This window comes from Lissotriton vulgaris, chromosome 1_1 (genome assembly GCF_964263255.1).
Source record: "Lissotriton vulgaris chromosome 1_1, aLisVul1.2, whole genome shotgun sequence".
In the NCBI taxonomy this organism is placed as follows: Eukaryota; Metazoa; Chordata; class Amphibia; order Caudata; family Salamandridae; genus Lissotriton; species Lissotriton vulgaris.
The window spans coordinates 1972904384-1972928525 of NC_141685.1; positions in this window are offsets into that span (position 1 = coordinate 1972904384).

Genomic DNA, 24142 nt, shown 5'->3' on the forward strand with positions numbered 1-24142 from the left:
GACGATTTGTTAGTTGCTGCTGATTCGGAGGATGTCTGTAAGGATGTGACTGTTTCTTTGTTGCGTCATTTGTCTGACCTACATCATAAGGTGTCCCCCTCTAAGTTGCAATATTGCCACCAAGAGGTTACCTATTTAGGTCATCTCTTGTCGAAGTACGGAAGACGGTTGACCCCAGAATGAATTCAAGCGATTGCGCAAATGTGTGTGCCATCCACACAAAGGGAGGGTGGTGCCTTTCTGGGCATTAGCTCTTATTGTAGACAATGGATTCCGAATTTTTCTCTGCTGGCTAAACCTTTGTTGGCACTTACGTTGAAAGATACGCCACAACCTCTCCCTTGGACTGACGAATGTCAAAAGAGTTTTTCTGATTTACGTACTGCTTTGTGTTCTGCATCTGTGTGAGGTACTCCAGATTACAGTAAGCCTTTCACAGTTTACGTTCATGAAATAGAAGGTTGCGCGTTGTCAGTTTTAACACAGCAATTTGGAGACAAACAACGGCCATGTGCCTATTTTTTGGCTACGTTGGATCCAGTAGCCAAGGCATTGCCTAGTTGTCTCAGAGCTACAGCAGCGGCAGAAATTTTCCTTCACTAATCTGCTGGATTGGTATTAGACAACACTTTGTTGTTATAGTACCACATGCAGTAGATACTCTTTTGAATAGGACAAAAACACAACACCTCACGAGTGCTCGCTTGTCTGGATATGAGCTGACGCTCTTGGCCAGCCATATACATATCAAGCAGTACTTTGAACCCAGCAACATTGTTGCCCATCCTGGATGAGAAAGGCATTCAATAACAGCATGATTGTTTTCTCCTGACAGAGGAAGAAACGAAAGGTAGAATAGATTTAAAAGACACACCACTTGTGGATCCGGATGGGATCCTCTGGGTGGATGGGTCTTGTTTCAAGCTTCCTAATGGCGAGACGACTGCAGCTTATACTGTTACTACCTTACATACGGTAGTAGAGACAGCACGCATTGCACAGAATTCAGCCCAAGCAGCTGAATTAATTGCCCTGACAAGAGCATGTGTGTTGGCTAAGGAAAGAGAGTGAATGTTTACACTGATAGCCAATATGGTTTTGGTGTGGCTCATAGTTTTGGTCATTTGTGGAAGACAAGAAGATTCTTTACTTCCATGGGACTAAAATACAGCATGGTCAGTTGGTGACTGACCTTCTCTAATCACTTGCTCTGCCTACACAAATAGCAATAATCAAGTGTAGCTCTCATAAGAAGATTACTGATGATGTGGGTCGCGGAAATGCGTTTGCAGATGAAGTAGCGAAGGAATCAACGAGAGATGTTACAAGTTGCATGTGTGTTGCGGGCCCTGCAAGATGGGTCAGAGAAGGAGGAATGTGTGAGGATACAATAGAAAGTGTGAGAATGATTCAAGAAGAGGCTACTGAGAAAGAACTGAGTAAGTGGAGAGAAAGTACGAGAATGTTGGACGCGACTGGGTGTTGGACGGAATTGTCAGAACATCAGCGATGGCAGTTACCAGACGCCTATGTACTACCTGTAGTTACTATGGCGCATGGTCCAGCCCATATCAGTGCAAAAGGCATATGTAAGCTTTTGGCTCCAGTATGGCAGAATGAAGGAATTCCTAAATGTGCAGAAAATGTGGTGAAGCATTGCATTGTTTGTTTAATGCATAATCAAGGAAAGGGAACCCCAAGTCCAGCAGGTCATTTTGCTCCCCCTATGTACCCTTTTGAGGTATTACAAATCAATTATATTCATATGGATCGTTGTAATAACCTCAAGTATGTTCTGGTGGTGGTGTGCGCCTTTTCCAGATGGATAGAGGCCCAACCCCTATAGGACAATACTGCTTTGTCTACTGCCAAAGTTATTTTGAAGGAATTTTTCCCAAGGTTTGGTTTGCCGCGCATTGTCTGGTCTGACAATGGGAGTGAATTTGTAGGCCAAATTATGCAGAAAGTGTGTACAGGTCTTGGTATTAGGCAGAAATTCCATGCGGCAAACCACCCTCAGACAGCAGGTTTGGTAGAGTGCTATAATGGCACTGTCAAGCTCAAATTGGCAAAGATTCAGGCCGGCACGGGTCTCGCTTGGCCTGATGCCTTACCATTGGCACTTTTATCCACGAGAACTACTGTGCATTCTCGTCTAGGTCTTAGTCCGTACGAGGTCGGTTTTGGGCGTCCAGCCAATATCTGGGAAGTCCCTCGACCTAAGAAATATTCTGACATCCCATGCCCAATGCTGATTGACTATTTGCATGACCTCACCACTAAATTATGTGTTCTTCATCAACAGGTTCAAAATGCTTTGCCGGAGGTCTCCGCAGATCGAGGTCACTCCATCCAACCTGGAGACTGGGTCTGCGTGAAGAATTTTCAGCGGAAAAAGAATCTGGAACCTCGTTGGGGCCGCCGCGACAAGTTTTATTGACAACACGTACAGCAGTGAAAGTCGTTGGGAAAAAGAACTGGGTCCACGGCGTGCACTGTAAGAGGGTACCTTTGCCTTTACCTTTTGATCAAAGGGTTCGTAAGGGCATGAGTGACAGTGAAGGCGAAAGAGTTCCTCGATTTGTACCGTTTAGTAGTGCACGCCTGGATCAAACGAACTCTGAGAAAGAAGACGACGACGTGTTGCAAGAAGCTGTACCATTACATTTGCGTTTGAACACAGCAAATCCAGAAACTTTGTTTAAGGACCAAACGGTCCCTAATAAGACTCAATATAATTTACGACCAAGAGTAACCAAAGACATTTGAACTTTCCTTTTTCTATTTTTCTGGTTACGCTTTTTGAGATACATTAATGTTTTTTCTTCCACTATCCATCAAGTTGCAGGGTCACGGTAGGACATAGGTCTGCAGGACTTGCAGTGTCATAGGACGGCTAACAACCACAGCTAAGTGATCTAGGAAGATTGCAGTGAGCAACGCTTTAGAGTATGGATGTTAAAGTGGAAATTAATGATCAGAATGTAAGAATGAAAAGTAAATGCAAGAAATTGATGGTTAGTCCATGTGGCATAATCTTATGTATTCTGATATGTTTATGTACTCTATTAGCGTTTGTAAGTTGGATTGTTTATGCTATACAGCCATCACCTGTTCCAACTTATATCTCTTTATCTTTCTTTACCACTGCCTCTCCACTTCGGTTTTATACACTCTCAGAACACGAACAGATTAGGAGAACAGAATATTTTAATAATTCATTAATTCAGTTATTGCATCAGCACCAACTGGTGATAAATACCACTGATTGTTGGGTCTGTGGGCTCATGCCTCATAATACAGAGAGAGGTATGTCGTATTTAGTCCTTCCATTCTCCTATGAAGGCTCCGCTTGGGCCTATTTGGCTATGTTCTCTAATGCCTATCAGAACTAACTACGGTATCCTCCTGGTAGTCCATATGGTGGTGGAGCAGATTTCAGTCACAGTTCTTTGATAAAGGGAATAGTGGCAATGGCTAGAATTGCTGAGATTAGTAAGATTCCTGTAGATGAGAAAAGAGCCTATGATGGCTGGAATATAACCAGTTATGTTACTAGCCTCACGGATAAGTCTAGGCGAAGGAGATGCCACCAATTTGGACTGTACCTCATTGAGGTAATTTCTGCTTACAGATCAATGGCCAGAATGTTAAAAATCAACAGGAAAAGAGTGTCTGTTCCCATACTTATGTCTATACACCTCAGATTCCCTCACCATTAGTGCCATCACAAGGCGCATATTTTATCTGCCATGATAGAGCCTATACATGGCTTCCTACTTACTTTTCAGGAACTTGTTATGTTGCTTTTCTTCTTCCTCCAACATATACTGCCCCTTCAGGTCATTATAGGAAGAGATATGGCAGGGGAATTATTGATTCGAAAGACACAGCAGGACAAGAGGGAGGTGACTTTATTAAAGGGTTGCTTCCTTTCTGGGGCCCAATGGCCAATGGCAGAGACATCAGACAATTAGTTTGTGTTGTTGAGGCTACCATAAATTTAACTTCTGGAACCTTGAGTAATCTGACAGCCGAACTTCAGGCGGAGGATCGCCTTATGACTTTGCAAAATCGGATAGTTTTAGATATTATCCTTGCAGATCGTGGAGGAGTCTGTAAATTGATTGGATCTAGTTGCTGTGTTTACATTCCTGATAATGCCCCTATGATATACCAAGCTATCTCCAAGTTACATATCATCTCCGAGTCTATACATCAGGACAAGGGCGATTGATCTGTGATGGGATGGTTTTGGGGATTACTGTCCACATGGGGATGGAAGATACTAACTTTCCTTGGAATGGTTTTGGCTGTCATTTTCTCCTGTTGTCTCTATGTACAGTGTGGACCTGGCATTCGTGGTCATTGTGCCACTATGTGTGTCCCGAAGCCTGTGTCACAGAAAACAGAGAATATTAGAATGATGCTACAGCAACAGCTCAATGACCTCATGATCATTCACATCGACTCAGATTGATTTGAGTCCCTGGTGTTTTGCCTGTGTAATGGCAAAAGGAGGGTCTGAGGTTCTTAGATTTCTGACTTTGTCCCGTATTTAGCCGACATTTTGTGTCTCGCCGACATTTTGTGTTGCCCTCACTCAGGCAGCACGGCGGAGGTTTGTTTTTGCTTTTCCCAGCTGCTGCGTGTCCTTTCAGTTAAAGAGTAACTCCATTGCCCTTGTTTATGAAACCCGATGTCAGGGTCTGGCTGAGTTCGTTAATCCATGTCTGGCTTGATTGATCCCTGTCTCGACCGACTATTTGCTTCTCCTATTCTTTCCTTATACTATCTTACCTGACTGGCCTTCGCTATTCTCTCCTTGTTTTCTCTTATTACACAACTATCCTTTGAGGAACACAAATACGTCCTGCCACCTGCAAATTGAACTGTTGATACCATTACTGATTAATTTGTTGGGAGGGGTAACACACGGGGTCTGAGAGAGGGGCGTATTTGAGACACCTGATAGGTTGTTTTCCAACTTTTCTCATTGGTTGGTTTTGTATGTGTAAGGAGTAAAACGTTGTAAATATGTTCCTACAAAAGATTGTGTGCCACGGATTGAAGTCGCAGTCTCCTCAGAACCCACCTTGTGTGTAACTTCTGGGATAACTGTGCTTAGCTGCAGCTAATAAACCTGGCTTCCACGCTCAACGGAGTGTCTCGTGTCTCTGTTTTACAAGGCAGGTGAACTTGGGGATTTAAGGCGTGCCCTGCGCCGCCATGCCCATAAGGCCCGGTTCTTCAGGTGCTGGACAGTAATTAAAATTAATTTACTATTCCCACTCCAGTCTACATTAATTGAATTACAATTTTAAATAAATGTTACAATTAAAAAAAATATATAGATATTAAAAATGTAAAAAATATTTGTAGGAGTTGGATTTTTTTGTATAGGATAAGGGTAGGGAGAGATTTAAAAATATGTTATAAATGTAATATTTTTTATAATTCTTCATAAATTTTAGAATTTATTGAAAAAATAAATGTGCTGGACACTAATTAAAAATAATGTACTATTCCAACTCCAGTCTACATTAAATTGGGGTAGGTGCTGGACACTAAACCAAAATAATTTACTATTCTCACTCCAATCTTCATCAAATTGGGGTAGGTGCTGGACACTAATTAAAAATAATTTACTAATCACACTCCAGTCTACATTAAATTGGGGTAGGTGCTGGACGCTAATTAAAATTAATTTACTATTTCCCACTCCTATATACATTAAATTGGGGTAAGTGCTGGACACTAATTAAAAATAATTTACTATTCCCACTCCAGTCTACATTAAATTGGGGTAGGTGCTGGACACTAATTAAAATTAATTTACTATTCCAACTCCAGTTAATTAAAAATTCAAAAATGTATAATTGCATTAAAATATTAAAATAAAAATGTTTTATCTATTAAAAAAATACCCAAACTTATACCCTATAAACTGAAAACCCCACTCCTAAAATGTATTTTCAAATATAGTTTTAATATTTAAATTTCACATTTTTATTAAATTCTAAATTTTATATAAATTTGTTAAAATTATTACATTTATAAGATATATTTTTAACACCACCCATCCTTATCCCCTATAAACCCAACATCCCACTCCTAAAAATAATTTTTTTCATTTTTTAAATTTAAAATGTAATTTTTTTAATAAATTCTAATATTTATGAAGAATTATAATAAATATTACATTTATAACATATTTTTAAATCTCTCCCTACCCTTATCCTATACAAAAAAATCCCACTCCTACAAATATTTGTTTAATTTTTTTAAATATTTTTTTTTTAAATTGTAAAATGTATTTAAAATTGTAAAAAATATTACATTTGAAATATTTATTTTTAAATCACTCCCCTCCCTTATCCCCTATAAACTCAACATCCCACTCTTAAAATATATATGAAATTTGAACAAAGATAAAAATATATATATATAATACATAGTTTCAATACAATAAAAAAAATTAAAAAAATTAAAAATAAAGGATTACATAAAATACAAAAAATTGCAAAATACTACACATTTACGACATTTTTTCACAACAATATTTTGACGTTGGATATTTTTGACTTTGATATAGTAATACACATACCAAAAATAATATTTTTGTAAATCAGTATTAAAAAAATCGATATTTTCAACTATCGATATTAAAACATTGATATTCTTCCATTTCAATATAAGAAAATTGATATTTTGACTACTCAAAGATTTTTCTATTGCATTTTTCATTGTGGCTGCTTTTTAATATTTTGTTCTGATAGGTTTCCTGACCTCAATGTATTTACAGATGGCACTAGATTGTGGTATACTCACTTCTGGAGTAACAAGGGGACACAGGACACGATAGGACAGATAGGACTTTCAATGAGATAATGTTTTTCCCTTGAACACAATGATGATCACCATTGGAACCTGGAACATTAAAGGTCTTAATTCCCCTCAAAAGCGACAAAAGGTATCGAAGTATATTATTGATCACCACCTTGACATAGTGGCCCTGCAAGAGACACACTTAGCCAGAACTGAGGACACACGCCTAGGACACAAGCACTACCCACTGATATACAGATCCTCAGCACCTAAGAAACATAGAGGGGTGGCGATTCTATTCCATTCCTCCATAAAATTCCAACCGCTGGTTGTCCAGAACGATAAAGATGGTCGCTGGATTATGGTCAAGGGTCGTCTGATGGGGAAAATTTGCACCATCATGGCAGTATACGCCCCCCAACACTAGACAGATGATTTTCTCAAAAACGCTAATGAGGAAAATACTAGACTTTGTGGAGGGGCCAATGGTACTCATGGGTGACGTCAACCTGATCTGGCTGAAAGACCGAGATAGCCAGCACCCACATCGCTCGGAAACTGGCTCCTTCTCCACTGACACTCAACAACACTTCCACGACATGAGCCTTTTGGACGCCTGGCATACTCTTTATCCCCATTCCCGGGACTACACCTTTTATTATCATGTCCATCGTACATATTCCCGACTTGATTATATTTTCATTAGCCAATCCTTAATGGGCGCCCTACAACAGGCTGAAATATTCTCTCTTTCCGTATCATATCACAGCCTACTTTCAATATGTTTGTCCTGGAGTGGTAATGCCTCGACTTTTCCAAGGTGGTGCTTCCCGACCTCGCTTACGCAGGACAAGAAATCCTGCACTAAGCTAACAGAAACCATTACTGAATTTTTTGACATTAACAAACCGGAGGATACCTAGGAGGATAACCACCTGGGACACGTTTAAAGCAGTCTTTCGAAGGAAATGCATTGCCCTTAACTCGGCGCTAAATGTGCAACGCACCAGAGAGAGGGAAATGCTGGAGAAGGAAGTGACATCTATTGAACATGCCTACAAATTGAATCCCACAAGGCAGACTCTGCAACATCTGACAGTGCTCAGGGGTAAACTTAAAGCTATTTATAACAATAGGGCAGAATTCACACTCCTCAAACTGCAACACTTATCTTACTCCCAGGGCAACAAGATTGGCAAACACCTCGCTAGACAGCTAAAAGACAAACGAGAGAGAGAGTACATAGGTGGCATACAGGGATCCAATGGGGAGCTCACACATAGAGATGAGGAAAAAACTGAGATGTTTGCTCATTTTATAAAAACCCTTTATACTAGGGATCGATTAGATTTAGACGCTTCACTGGATTATCTTCGGACATTAGACTTCCCTCAGGTCTCCCCTGAATGGAATGATTTACTCACCACCCCAATCACCTCCGAAGACATCAACACTGCTATTAAAGCCCTTAACCCCTCCCATGCTCATGACGAGCCCACTCGTCATGAGCCCTGGTGGCCGTGTGCTCATGACGAGCTGAGCTCGTCATAACGGCCGCAGCGCTCACACGCGAGGCTAATTCCCCCGCTGTGCTGAGAGTTCTAAAGAAACTGGTGTGGCCATGACGAGCTCAGCTCGTCAAGAGCACACGGCCACCGTGGCTCATGATGAGCTGAGCTCCCCCAGCACAGCGGGGGAATTAGCCCCGCAGGGAAGGGGTTAAACCCCACAAAGCCCCGGAACCGGATGGATATACCGCTCTGTTTTATAAAACTTTTGCCCCTGACATCGGCCCACATCTCACGTGGCTCTTTAAGAAGATGGCTGAAGAGGGCGAGATCACCGGATCCATGTCTGAGGCCATGATCTCTGTTACACCCAAACCAGGGAAGGATCCCCATATATGTACCTCATATCGGCCTATCGCTCTGCTAAATCTTGACGCAAAACTTGACTCCTCCATTATAGCTAAGTGATTGAACGATCTCATGCCTGATCTTATACACCCAGACCAATCGGGGTTTATATGGGTCGACAAACACATGATAATACCCGCCGAATTGTACATTTAATAGAGAAGGTCAACAGACGATAAAATCCCGCTGTATTGGTATGGCTAGACGCTGAGGAAGCCTTTGACAGGGTGGATTAGTTATTCTTGTTTAGTACTCTCACGGCCTTCAGATTTGCACCTAAATTTCTTACTATGATTCGAGCTAATTACTTTCAACCCCGATCTAAAGTTGCAGTCAATGGAGTGTACTCACCCTCCTTCTTCCACTGTAGAGGCACCAGACAGGGGTGTCCTCTTTCACCCCTGCTCTTCGCCCTTAGCATTGAACCATTGGCGATGGCGATTAAGGCCAATCCTGACATCCAAGGGATACCATTCAGTGGGGACTCACACAAAACTTTCCTTTTCATGGACGATGTCCTTCTGTCACTCTCCGGCCCTGCTGCGTCTCTTCCACCTTTACAATCGGAACTTAAGTGGTTTGAAGCGTTAGCAGGCTTTAAAATAAATCTGGGCAAATCGTATATCCTTAACCTTACACTTCCACACGCGGATCTCCGCAGGCTTCAGTCTCTCCTTTCGCTCCTATTGACCACTTCCTTCATGCAATACCTCGGAGTCCAACTAATACCTAGGGTAGAGGGGTTCTACACTGCTAATTTTCTCTGCATTCTTAATCGTATCCAAACAGAACTCACAAAGTGGAAACTTCTCTTTTTGTCCTGTCTGGGCCGGATACACGCTGTTAAAATGACACTCCTTCCTAAGCTCCTTTACTTATTTCAGGACCTACCCATTGAATTAGAAAGGGACTTCTTTTGGCAAGTTAAAACCATGATTCTACACTTCATTTGTCACGGGGGACGCGCCCATTTCTCTTTCTATATACTGCGTCACTCTCGAGTGGAGGGTGGAGTGGGACTCCCAGATATACCACTCTATTATAAAGCTGCGCAATTGAAAGTACTGACTGAGTGGTTAAAACAAGAATCTGATTACATATGGATTGCAGTGTGACGAGGAGGACTATATGGGATCTGGCATGGCGCCCCAAAAAGGACAGACCCAAGAATGCATACATTAGCACCCCTTCGTTCACCACCTTGAAAGTGTGGTATTCAGTCATGAGAGATGCCAGATGGACATCTTTTCCTTCACTATTTACACCCATCTATTTTAACCCCGCATTCCCACCAGGCTTCCCTTTGACGCTTGGTGGGAGGGAGGGTGCCTTGCTCTGACACACCTTTTTCATAATTCTGATCCCCTCACGTTTGAGAACTGCAAATGGGACTGTGGTCTAGAGTATACAGAACGATACCACTACAATCAGTTAATGCACTGGGCACGTACACCTTAGGTACGAGAGGTGGCCACCCATCCTCCTTCAAAATTGAGTCCTTCCTCGCCAAGACCACTTCTATGAAAGGGGTGATTTCATTTATCAATCAATCAATCAGAGTACTTGTAAAGCGCGCTACTTACCCGTGAGGGTCCCAAGGCGCTGAGGGGAGAGGGGGATGCTGCAGGGCGGGATGTCATTGTCGCTGGGGTTGGAGAGCTCCTTTATGATGCTGAAGAGTTCTTTGATGTTGTGTGCGTTGTTATCCAAGCGGTCTTTGAAGGAGGATCTCTTGGCTAGTCTGATGAGGTTGTGGTGTCTGTGGGTGGCGTCCTTGTGGGATGCTTGGTTGTCCGGTATGCGTTCGCGGAGCCATGTCTTCTCCAGTTTCCGATATGCGCGCTTGGAGGCCTGGAGCTCGTTGGTGATCCAGGTGGCTCTCGGTGGGGGGTTCTTGGCTAGGAAGGTGATCAGCTGGTCTTCGGTGACTTTGCTCCAGCAGCGGCGAGGCAGCTGTTGGGTGCGGTGGTGTGTGGTTGGTTTCCTAAAGGTGAAATGGATTCAGCAGTGGTCGGTCAAGTGGAGTAAGGTGGTGTGGTCGAAGGCGACGGCGGAGCCTGTGGAGAAGATGGGGTCAAGTGTGTGGCCGGCGATGTGGGTGGGTGTGGTGATGAGTTGTCTGAGGCCGAGGTTTTCGAGGTTGTTGATCAGGGTGGCGGAGCAGGTGTCATTGTTGTTCTCGAGGTGGAAGTTTAGGTCCCCGAGGAGGATGTCGTTTGTGGAGGCGAGTGCGTGGGTGCTGGCCAGGTCGGCGATGGAGTCCCTGAACTGAGCCCGGGGTCCGGGTGGTCTGTAGATGAGTGTTCCTCTGAGGGTGGTGTTGGGGTTATTGTGGATCTGGAAGTGCAGGTGTTCGGTGGTGTTGAGGGTGTCGTCAGCGTAGGTGGTGACCTTGAGGGTGGACTTGTGGATGATGGCTATTCCTCTTCTGATTCCATTGGCGCGGTCCCTGAGGGTGATCTTGTAGCCGTCCGGGATGGCTAAGGCGATGTTGGGCGCCGAGGAGTCGTTCCACCAGGTCTCGGACAGCAAGGCCACGTCTGGGGCGGAGGTGTTGATCAGATCCCAGAGCTCGACCGCGTTTGCGTGCGGAGCGGGTGTTGAGGAGTATGCAGTGAAGGTGGTTGGGTCCAGTCTTTGGAGGCTTGGTGGTTCTGTTGCAGGTGAAGCTACAAGTGTGGCAGGAGAAGGGTCCGTGGGTCTGTTTCGGGGCGGCCTGGAAGCAGGTGTCATTTTGGCCGGTGTCGGAGGGTGCTGGCGTCATTGTGGATTCTGGTGTTGTGGCGTTCACGGGGTCCAGGGGTTCTGGCGTTGGGCGTGGTCCAGACGCGGATGGGCGCAGATGGGCTTGCCTTAGGCACGCCTTCAGTGTGCCAGCAGCACGCCTGCCACGCGCAGCCGCTGCGCGGCCGCTTTTCAGCCTGCATATTAGGTGGCTTGAGAGGGAGGAGCAGCTGGGAGGCAAGAGTGGGGAGGTGAATGGGTTTGCAGGGGGGTGGGGCTGCAGGGAGGCAGCGGCGGGAAGGGCCGGATCGGGAGCGGTGAGGAGAAAGGAAAACTGGTGCACAGGCAGGGGGAAGGAGAGAAAAATAACCTCAGGAAACACGGAGGCAGCAAGGGCAATCAGGTGATGAGCAGTGGCGTGGGGGTGACCTGCCTGCAAGCAGGGTCAAAGGTCGCTCCTGCTACCGCTACTCGGCCTGTATAAGAAGTGGCTTGGGAGGGAGGAGCAGCTGGGAGGAGGGAGTGGGGAGGCAAATGGGTGTGCAGGGGAGCGGGCCGCAGGGTGTCAGCAGCGGGAAGGGCCGGATCGGGAACGGTGGGGGGCTGGGAAAACTGGTGCACAGGCAGGGGGAAGGAGAGAAAAATAACCTGAGGAAACACGGAGGCAGCAAGTGCAATCAGGTGACGAGCAGAGGCGTGGGGGTGACCTGCCTGCAAGCAGGGTCAAAGGTCGCTCCTGTTACCGCTACTGGGCCTGTATAAGAAGTGGCTTGGGAGGGAGTAGCAGCTGGGAGGCGGGAGCGGGGAGGCAAATGGGTGTGCAGGGGGGCCGGCCGCAGGGAGGCAGCGGCGGGAAGGGCCGGATCGGGAGCGGTGGGGGCGGTGAAACTGGCGCAAGGGCAAGGGGAAGGGGAGAAAAATAACCTCAGGAAACAGGGAGGCAGCAAGGGAAATCAGGTGACGAGCAGCGGCGTGGGGTCGACCTGCCTGCAAGCAGGGTCAAAGGTCCTTGTATGTATAACTTCCTACTCACTACTACACTCTCTCCACAACCACGATATATGTATATGTGGGAGGGAATACTACAGCGCAGTATCTCCGAAGACGAATGGGCACATCTATGGACATGTATTAACCTTTGTGGTTTTTTATTTTTTTTATTTTATTGTATATTTCGATGTATGATATTGTATGGTAACAATTGTTGAAAGTGTTACAGATAGGGGGTAATACTAAAAGTAAAAACAATTGCAATCACTGACTGTAATCAATATATGTTTTTTTTTTTTAAAAGGAAAACTTTTTATGAAAAATATAATACTGAATGAGACATACAATTTGGCAATGTTATATTTCCACTAATGTATAGACTGTAAGTGCCTTTGTGGTTCTACTTATCGGTGGGGTCTAGAAAATGAGAGTGACTACGGGTTGTGAGTTTCCACTAGAAGTAAATTGAAGTGAGCAGGATAATAGGAATAGTTCATCTGCTAGACAAAATCTTTTTCAGGAATCACCAAGGGAATTTATTTATTTGTTTTACTCACATCTATGGACGGACATCACAAGATTCAATCACTCCATCCGTCCAGGCTTAAGCAGATCTTTCCCAACACTTCGATAGATGCTGGAGGGGTTGCAGGCTTCTGGGGGACTTTCAGCACATCTGGTGGGACTGCCCGACTGTACGCCCCTTTTGGGAAGAAATACTCACACACATCAAAGACATGCTGGGATACCCCATTCCAACTACCATTGCAGGAGTCCTTTTAGGACTTCGCGACCCAACCCTGGATAAGGCAATCATGTGGCTCTGTATAGGAGCGGCGAAGGTCACCCTGGCAGCCGCCGCCTGGAGGAGGATGGAAGCTCCATCAATTTCCCCTTTGGCATTCTCGATTATGGAAATTACTCAGCCTGGAACGAATGTCGGATATTTTTAGGGATAATGACAAGAATTTTTAAATAAAATGGGGCCCGTTAGTCTCCTTCCTCTCACGTTGACAACCATCGGCTGCCTGTCCTTCTTCCGTCAGAGCCCTTCAACTCTTTCAATTCTGAGTTACCTTCTATTATCACAAGTTGAATAAGCTGGTGTATTGTTGCCACCACCATTGTAGGGGGGGGTGGCTTTTGTTACTCCTTGGTTGGGAGTTGTTTTTTATATGACTTCAGTATGCTTCATGTGGCACCTTCCAGTTGGAAGGTTTTGGAAAAATACCATCACAAAAGGAAGATGGGACACCCACTTAAATAGTTAGATTTTACATAAGGATTATAAGGGTCTTCCCCAAGCCCCACGGCTATCAGAAACGGTACCCTTAATTTAAGCAGCTCAATGAGATTGGGGCCTGGTCACTACCTAGCACTGTGTAACTATGTACAACTTTCGTCCTGTCGAAACCTGCAACATTCCTTGTGAGGTGTGAAATGATGGTAATAACCTATGATGTACTTTGAAAAATGTTCAATAAAAATATGTTTAAAAAAAAATATCTGTCCACTACTGCTTCCTGTCAACACCACAACAGCTCCTCACTTTTCTACACATAATTCATCTATATCTTCATTTTATTTTGCTAAATAATTACCATCTTCCTAACCTTGCTAAATAGGTACCATCTTCCTTACCTGCCATGACTTGTACCTCACATTTAGCACATCTTTTCTAACCTATTTCTCAAGCAATCCAACTAATTTTCCCTTAACCTCGCTTTTTATCACCTGCCAGACAAGTGACTATCAAAGGACCTACATGTGTCTGCACCTGTTCCTTACACCTGTAAAGAAAGACCACTAGTAAAAATCTAGCTTTCAAATCTTTCCATCCAGTTACCATCATAATATTTATGTGGCTTTAGGATGCACAGGGATTTGATGATTGTGTGGCTCAATGGTTAGAGTGGCAGACCCTGATGCAGAGGTCTATCCTGGGACCAGGGTTCAATACCCTGCCTCGGCGGGTCTTGGGCTCAAAAAATTCCATGGACCTGATAATTCTCGCCTTGGTGCCTATTCCAATCATAGAGTCCCACTCTGCAACTCTGGGCAATAGCTTGCTTAATCTCCACAACGGCCCCCACAACGCTAAGGATGCCTGGCCTTCACCCTGGGGGTGCCCAGGAGTGGACGCCTCACAGGGAAAGCCAGGACGGGTTCCACAGAGGTATTCGTACAAGCGCCTTGAGACCCTTGCGGGTGAGTAGTGCACTATACAAGTATCAATTTACGTTTTACATTTACATGATTCAAAGGTGATTCCATCTGACAGGATTCACAGCTCACTTGTGCTCGCTGTGGGCGGTGCAAATATGAAGCCACATTTCTAACCGCAAGACTGCATGTCATCATACACATACCCTGCTCTGAAAAATGCAGCCAGCACTATAAAACGTTGCACAATCATCCATGCTACTGTGTGAGATGATGTGGACTTGTGCATCTGGAGCAGCCTGCACTCAAGGCGTTGCTTAGCTAGTGCTTTGTACAGTGACAGAGCTCGAAGCGCTCTTAGAGATGCTCCTTTCCTCAAAAGAGCCTGTTTCTTCTTCATAGCTGGCAACATCACACACAGTAAAAATATTTCTTTCAATACAACTTCAGACAAGACTTGTGGAGTGTGGGCAAAGGTCTCAAACTCAGCACACTGTTAGAATGATGCATATACTCATGGAATCGGGGCAAAGAAATCTTGAGCAGATTTCTCTTTCCACATAATCCTGGCTGGTGTTCCGGGGTCACAGATAGAGGCAACAGGAATACAACCATCTATTACACTCAAATTCAAGTATTGGCACATTTTTTGGTAGTTTAATTTAACGTGAACTTGACCCAAATGTATTGGAGGACTTTACACGAGCACCAGTTATTTTGTACAAGGGCACTTCGGGCATATTAACAAGCCCCTTGCGCTACTGGAGTGTCACTTTTATTATGCTTCAGTGGCGCAGTGTGCTGGCTCATATTTACAAGGCCACGCAAAGTCACCCTATTTGGCTTTTCATGGCCTTGTATGGCCCCCTTTCACAAATTACTCTGCATTAAAGGGGCATTCCATGGGTATTGCTGTGGGTGTTCCCACACAACACCCATGGATTCTGACACATTCTCAAATTTACAAGTGTTCGTAAACCTGGTAATGCATCTGATGCCTCCCCAGGGAGGCGTAAAAGTGGCACAACAAGGAGAAATGCCTTTATTTCAACTTGAATTCTCCTCTTTTTATGCATTCTGCAGCACACATAGAAGGAGGAAAACAACATCAATCATTGTTTTTGTGCAGGAAGAGTTGTCCCTTACTGCACAAGAACAATCATTCCTGCAACGCTTGGCGGCCCATTGTGCACGAGAAAAGAGGAAAGCAGAGGTATGCTTCGTTTTGTTGTAAGATTAAGTAATTTGCCCAGAATCACAGGATGTTGAGCCGGCCAATACCGAGACTCGAACTAGGGGGCCGATTATGATTGCGGTTAATCTGCATCCTCCGGGCTGGCGGAAGCCATCGCCGGCCCGGAGGATGCGGATCAACCGCAGCGGACTGAAAAAAGACCCCCCACCAGATTAGGATGGCTGGGGGATCTTTTTATCGTCCGCCGCTTTTCCACCGCGGTCGCCTTACAACAGCGGCGGAAAAGCTCTAACATGACTGGCGGTGTCTATCAGACACCGCCAGCCATATTAGGATGTCAGCGGTCCTATGCCTTTCCACAGCGGCATTTCCGCTGTGGAAAGGCATACAGACTTTTCTTTGGGGGCCCGTTGCGAGCCCCCAGGGTTGAAGGGGGGAATGTGGGGGGTGCACATGGGGGTACCTATGGTACTTCCCCCTGCCTTTGCGTGCACGTAGCGGCAGGCACCACGTGGTGCCTGCAGCTTTGTGCACGCAAAGGTAAACATTTTTTTTTAACATTGCGGCGTGTGCTGCTTCAAGCAGCACCCGCTGCAATGATTAAAATACAGGATGTGACCGCCAGGGTGGCGGTCACATCCTAATTAGCACAGAGGGACCGCCGCAGCCACTGTGGACGGTTCCTCCTCCTCTGGGATGGCGGACGGACGCAGGTCGGTCCACCATCCTAATAGGCCCCCTAGTTCTCGAGTTGTCAGCTTTGGAAGTTAGGGTTTAAATGTGGGGCATACTCTTGCTGGAGATGTTTATAATACTGGTGAGTTACACTGTGTTTGTGCTCACCTTTCTTTCTACTTCATTTCCTATGCAATAATCTTAAAGAATATATTTCCTTGATGTACTATTATGAAAATAAATACAGCAAAATGATTGTATTTAGAGGAAAGTATAATACACACGCACTTAATTCAGGCGCACTAATTACTTAAATAAGAAAAGTCATTTCTTTTCACACTTTATAGTAGTTGTTTCTTATGAACTTGTTGCAGTCATGTTTGTGGGCCTTTAGGTAGGGGTCAGCTAGGGTGACCAACTGGCATTGGTGCAAATTCAGGACAGTGAGGGTAAAAATTCAGGATAAAAGGTCAAAATTTAGGACAAAAATTCAGGACCGAAGGTCAAAATTCAGGACAAAGGTTAGGGACAAAAGATACGTTTTACAGACTTATCAAAGGAGGCTGCGTGATATTACGTAAGTAAGTTAATAGACAACCACTTAAGTGCAAGTCAAAATACGTATATTTTAGGTTGAGACAATCGTGCACTTCACGGTATTTCGGTATGCACGCAGCATTGAGTAACTGTGCAGGTCTTTTTGTGGTATTCCATATGCTAATAATATATTTATATAGTTACTGATGAATTGCTGAATGGACACCAACATTCAACAATTCATCAATATATTGCTACATAATTGTATTGGAGTTCAGACACAGGGAATCTCCATGACTCAAAAAAACATGATCTGATCTTATGCAATGTGGTGCACATGTTAAGCGCTCCAATGTCCTTGGGTCGAACGCACGCTATATGAAACCACCAAACATAAACAAATAGTATGTTATCTGCGTGGCTTTTTGTCCCACGTTCTCATACTTCTTTCAGTTTTCTGTTGATGGTTTTATTTTTATTTCGTGTTATGCATTTGCATGGTAGTACTCAGGATCATGAGTATTGCAATGGGGATACGTAAAACAAGTACTGAAATGCCCTTCCAAAGTATAGTGAAGAAATTACATTATCCAATAAACACAAAATAAACAACAGATCTGTATGCGTCACTCCCTCGAATAGCAACGTGATTTTTACATTTTAAATAGTGGGTATTCAACTTGTGCCTCTCACGCACCTGATGGCGCGATGCTGGTGGCACCAGCCAGGCTGGAGTGGTTTGTGTGTTAGTATGTCCATCCCCGCCTGGTCCTTTTATTACCTAGTGCCCTACGCTTTTAGAATTACAATTGGTGTGTAGAGCTGCTGTTATTCTAATAGGAGGAATGCGAGGCGACCCCAGCAGGGAGCTGAGGCCTCTCGCAGGGGAAAAGCAAAATTACGACAAAAGGCTTCTATAAAAGGGATCCTCCCGGACAACCGACGTGAGGTCCATTTTACTGACGGTCCATGAAATTTACGGAGGGTTGGTCACCCTAGCGTCTGTTACAGTGATCAGACTAGCAGGCCTCGAGAGTGCGATGCGCAGGCAGCACAGGCCGCGCAGAGAGGCTTTGCTTGCTGTAGGGTTTCATGGAAAGGGACATCTGTAATGGGCTCTGACGCCAAACAGGTCTAAGGCTCCTAGAGAGACCCATCTCTCCCAGGAGAAGAGGAAACAACGTGTGGGGAAAGGCAGTATGTGCCATGGGCGTCCGCAGGGGGGGGCAAGGAGGGGTGCTTGCCCCCTCCGGAGTGCCTCACCTTGCCCCCCTGTGCAAGCCCAACTGTACAAATGCATCCAGGAGTTTGGACCTCAGCCTTTTGTCCGTATTTTAGGCATTGCAGGGGGCAGAGCTGTTCCCCTACGAAAGGCCTCAGCTCCCTGATGGGGCGCCTCGCACCCCTCTGACCTCAAGAGCAGCCCCACCCCGCCCATCATCATTCTGTGTGGGGCTGATTGCCACATACAGAATGACAATGGGTCAGTCTGGGATGGCACAGCATGTGGTGGCCTCCTACAGCCTCACTCCAGGGCAGGACATTCTGTCACATGAAAGTGCAAAAACGCCCTTGCTGCTGCTAGGTGAGAACCCAGTTAGCCAAAGGAAGGCCGTGAGGGAAAGGGGGATGGATGAGTGAAAGGGTGGATGATGGGCGAGTGAATGGGTGGATGGATGAGTGAAATGATGGATGGATTGATGAATTGATAAGTGAAAGGGTGAATGGATGGACGGATGAGTGAAAGGGTGGATGTAAGGCTGGATGAGTGGGTGAAAGGGCGAGTAGATGGACAAAAGGATGGATAGATGAGTGAAGGAGTGAAAGGGTGGATGGATGAGTGAAAGGATGGGATGAATGATAGGTTCAATGGATGGATTCATGAGTGGATGAGTAGATAGATGGGTGGGTGGATGGAAGGATGGATGGCTAAGTGAAAAGGGAATTGAAAGAGGAAGTGGGATGGGTAAATGGATGACTGAATGGGTGAATGGTTGAATGGATGAGTTAATGGATGGATATGTGGAAGAGTGGATGGATGAGTGTACAGATGGATGGAAGGAAACGTGATGGATAGGTTTGTAAATGGATGAATATGGACATGGATGGGCACACAGATGGACGGACAGAATGAGTCGTGAAAGACTGAATTTTGGATGAAAGTATAATTACACATTGTAAGCCCCATTACCTTAAGCAACATTTCCTATATATTGACTTTCCCATGTATATGAGTGATTGTCTCTATATGATATGCGTGTGTTGTAACACACTCCAAAACTCTGCCCCAAATATTTGGGATGAGTAGCAATATAGAAGAAATTAAATACACATGAGAGAGGGTCTATGTGAAGATGAGGGGCACCATTGGAGGGTGGTATCAAGGCCAGACTGGCCGGAACGGGCATCAGGTGTTTTCTCTGGGAGCTGGAAAGGTGGGGGTGGTTTTGTTACCACAAAAAGACCTGCACATTTGCTTAAAGCTGCGTGTATACTGACAAACCATGAAGTGCACAATTGTCTCAACCTAACATAAACTTATTTTCACTTGTACTTTAGTGGTTGTCTATTTACTTATTTATATACTATTGCACAACCTTCTCTGATGTGTCTGTAAACCTTACCTTTTGTCCTGCATTTTGACCTCCTGTCCTGAATTATTGTCCCGAATTTTGACCCTTTGTCCTGAATTTTTACACTCACTCTCCTGAATTTGCACCCATGTCAGTTGGTCACCCTAGACATCACGGTGACCCCTCCAGGTGCCGGTGGTTGGCGGGGGTGGTGATGGAAGCAGGGGGCTACCAATGACAGAGGCGACAAGTGCAGGCACCCTGCAACCCACTCATCACCACCACATGAAGGAAGAGAAGAACCTGATCAGCTCGTCGACCCAACTTCCTGAAAAAAACTTTCAGAAGCCATGGAAAGGCAGCAGCATTTGTTGTCTGAGAGTCTGTCAAATTAGATTTGTACAATAAACACATTTGAAAAGGATACCGCTTTAAATGTCTGCTCCATCACGGTCACCACTCAGCGTCTTCAATCCCTCATTTACTCCTCTTTTAAACCTCATGTCAACTCGTCTCCCTCGAATTTCAGGAGGGGGGGCTAATTCATCCAGCCAAAGCCATGTGCAGAGTGGAGATGTAGGGGCTCTAAGTAGGGGTGAAAACACAACAAAGCCTCATTACCAAGTAAATGGTCATTTAAAGAACTGTGTGAAGTACTCAGGTGCGGCTGTGTGTGTGTGGTGTGCCAGGAAGCTGTCTCAGCCAGGCACACACATTCTTACAACATTCACACCCCTCAGAATGACATATCACCACTTCTAGCTGCCTGGTCATGGGGTGGGAGTGGGAAGATGTGCACAGCAGGGGGAAAGGGATAGCTAGTGCAGGTGACGCTTTTCATTTGTATAGGAATTTCAGCTGGCTTCATAGCCCAAGGTTTGCTGTCTGTGCACTTGTATAGATGTGTATTCATACAAGTGCACAGACAGCAAAGCCTGGTCTATGACGCCAGCAGGAATGACTTTATAAAGGAAAAGCGTCACCTGCACTGCCATCCCTTTCACCCTGCTGTCTGTGCACTTGTATGGAATACACATCCATGGCACTGCTCACCAGATAAATGGTGAACAAGGCCATGGATTTGTCTCTTTTTGCATCCAGGGGCACAGACGAAGAAGCAGAGGAGGCCCAGGCAAGGAGAATCCAGGAGACATTTGACCCACACCTATCTAGAAAGTGAGACCTTCGGGAAGGGCTGGATGCCAGGACAACAGTGCTGCTGATCAGCCCAACTCCATCGAATAGTATCAGAAGAGCAGGCAGCAGTTTTTAAGTAAGTTCCAGTAACTTTAATGCATTCTACGGCATCACCAGGATTACCTACTGGCTGCATATCTAGGTTACAGTGTTTTATACTTACATGCATGGGAACCTCAAGGAGGACAGTCCCCTCCGAATATGCAAATGTAGTGTAAGCTGTAGGGGCAGATTTACAAGCCCCTTGGACCGCTTTTGCATCACTTTTCCCATGTTAAAAGTGACGCAAAAGTGGCACAAGGGGCTTGTAAATCTGCCCCGTAGCGTTCAGCTTTTGAGATGCCAGTGGGGTAATTTTAGGGTTTAGGGGGGTATGGGATTTGGGGTGGCAGGGATAATTTTAGGGTTCAAGGTGGGTATGAGTTTTGTGGTGCCAGGGGTGATTTTAGGGTTCAGGGCAGGTATGGGTTTTGGGGTGCTAGGGGAAATGTTAGGGTTCAGGGTAGATATGGGTTTTGGGGTGCCATGGGTAATGTTAGGGTTCAGGGCGGGTATGAGTTTGAGGGGGGCAGGGGTCATTTTAGGGTTCAGGGTGGGTATGGGTTTTAGGGTACCAGGGGGGTAATTTTAGGGTTCAGGGTGGATATGGGTTTTGGGTTGCAAGGGGGGACTTTTTAGGGTTCAGGGCTGGTATGGATTTTGGGGTACCAGGGGGCTAATTTTAGGGATCAGGGTATGTATGAGTTTAAAGGGGCCAGGGGGTAATATTAGGGTTCATATGTGTGCTCTAATTGTTGTTAAGTTTCAAATGCAGAATTCACCACTTTTTTTTCTCAGCTTGGTCTGAGCATTACCCTATCCTGATTGTCTGCCATTTTCGTCCCGCCCCTATTGATTAACATTAGCCATGCCCCTTCATTTGCCAGGTTAGCCCATGGTACGTGCCCACTGTGTTCGGACTGTGCAATCGTGCAGATGACATGCCCGTGTTGATGTCACATCTTCAGGTGTTGACTTCATGCAATTCATATAAGTGATTTCGGTACTGTTGGCCACAGAAGACGGTCCTGACAAAACCTGTAGAGAGAATTACTGAAGCCTAATCCCTGTTTTTTTTATCAGTACCAGCAGAGCCACCTGACCGGGAGAGGGAACGAAAAAGTTCTTGTGCCCAGAATATAGTGCTGGAGGGGGCCATTTTATTCAAAGCGTGTGGCCTGTGAAATGAATGCAGACAAGACGCGTCAGCCTTGCTGCTTCTGAGTGTTTTATCGGTTTGCAGCTGGTCAGCCCAAGGCCCTCCCCCTTTGCAGGTAAACAGTGTGGGGGCTTCCCGCACTGCTCGAGCTACAGGGGCCTCCGTTTTGCCCCTGTCATGATGCTGTACTATGGCGTCTTGCGTACATATAGACACTCGAAATATCTTCTAGTTAGTGCATGTTATTTCCCGATAGCGGATGTCAGAAACACAGAACAGTAAATACAAAAAAGAAGTTCACAAATATCTTCTGTTCAGAAAATGGCGTCATGATGCAACCACAGTTTTTTCTTTACACTTACTTCAAGATTAACTTCTTTTATTTTCTCAACTGTTCTTTAATTATTTTACTAAAACACCTTGCAGAAAGTTGTTTTTGGAAAATACATACTGCAATGAGTCAGTAGGCATGGCTAGCCTTCTTCGTGTTGCATTTTGGAACTGAACTGAACCCCTCCAAACGTTTTTGAAGAAAGAGCATGGGACAATGTCAGCTTTGGAATCAGGTGCGTGAGAGGCACGAGTTTTGGAGATAAAGGTATTATTTTACAGCACAATTTTCGAAATGTACTGTCGTGGGTAAAAGGGGAAGGTCTGAAAATTATGATATGTTTATTTCACCATAGCACAGAGTACAACAATTACAAAAATCGAGATCTAAATATGGAAAACCAAAAATTCAGATGGCAAGTATATTTTGCGGTAATTATAAGTTTATAGGTAAGTATACGTTTACAATTCTTCACGTACGTACCCTGGTACCTAGACATAGAGTTAAGAATAGTTAACTTATATTTACCTACATAAATTTATATTAACAATATTTCAGTTCTCAATATTTAATCCATGACATTTTGGTACCACCATATTTTGTACTTGATAGTCTGATAGTCAACTAAGAAAAGAAACATTCAATTGATCAAGCTCATCTACATATCAGGAGGAAACATGCTAAAAATATATGTGTGTATATTAGAATTTGGAAGGACGCCAGGCAAATATTTATCAATCCATCAATCAATCAGAGTACTTGTAAAGCGTGCTACTTACCCGTGATGGTCTCAAGGCGCTGAGGGGAGGGGGGGTGCCGCTACTGCTTGAAGAGCCAGGTCTTGAGGAGTCTTCTAAAGGCGAGTAGTTCTTGGGTCTGCCGTAGGTAGGTAGGGAGGGTTTTCCAGGTCTTGGCGGCGAGGTAGGAGAAGGATCTGCCGCCGGAGGTCGTTCGTTGGATGCGGGGGACAGCGGCGAGGGCGAGGGTGGCGGAGCAGAGCGGGTGGGTGGGGGTGTAGAAGCTGAGTCTGCTGTTCAGGCAAGCTGGTCAGGCGTTGTGGAGTGATTTGTGTGCTTGGGTGAGGAGCTTGAAGGTTATCCTCTTGTTGACGGGACGCCAGTGTAGGTCTCTCAGGTAGTGGGGGATGTAGCTGCAGCGGGGGATGTTGATCAGTCGGGTGGAGGCGTTTTGCATGCATTGTAGTCATCGTAGGTTTTTGGCAGGGATTTCTACGTAGAGTGCGTTGCTGTAGTCCAGTCTGCTGCTGACGAGGGCCTGTGTCACCGTTCTTCTTGTTTCGGTCGGGATCCACTTGTAGATCCTGCGGAGCATGCGGAGTGTGTTGAAGCAGGAGGAGGAGACGGCGTTGGCCTGTTTAGACATGGAGAGGGAGGAGTCAAGGATGAATCCCGGGTTGCGTGCATGGTCGGTGGGTGTCGGTGCTGTTCCCAGTGTGGTCGGCCACCAGGAGTCGTCCCAGGCTGAGGGGGTGGGTCCGAGGATGAGGACCTCCGTCTTGTCCCAGTTCAGATTCAGACGGCTGCTCCTCATCCAGTCGGCGACGGCCTTCATTCCCTCGTGGAGGTTGGTTTTGGTGGTGTGTGGGTCCTTGGTGAGGGAGAGGATGAGCTGGGTGTCGTCGGCATAGGAGATGATGTTGAGGTCGTGGTGGCGGGCCACGTGTTCGAGGGGGGCCATGTAGACATTGAACAGCATCTGGCTGATGGATAAGCCCTGGGGGAGGCCGCGGATGATGTCGGTGGCTTCGGATCAGAAGGATGGGAGGTGGATGCTCTGGGTTATGCCGGAGAGGAA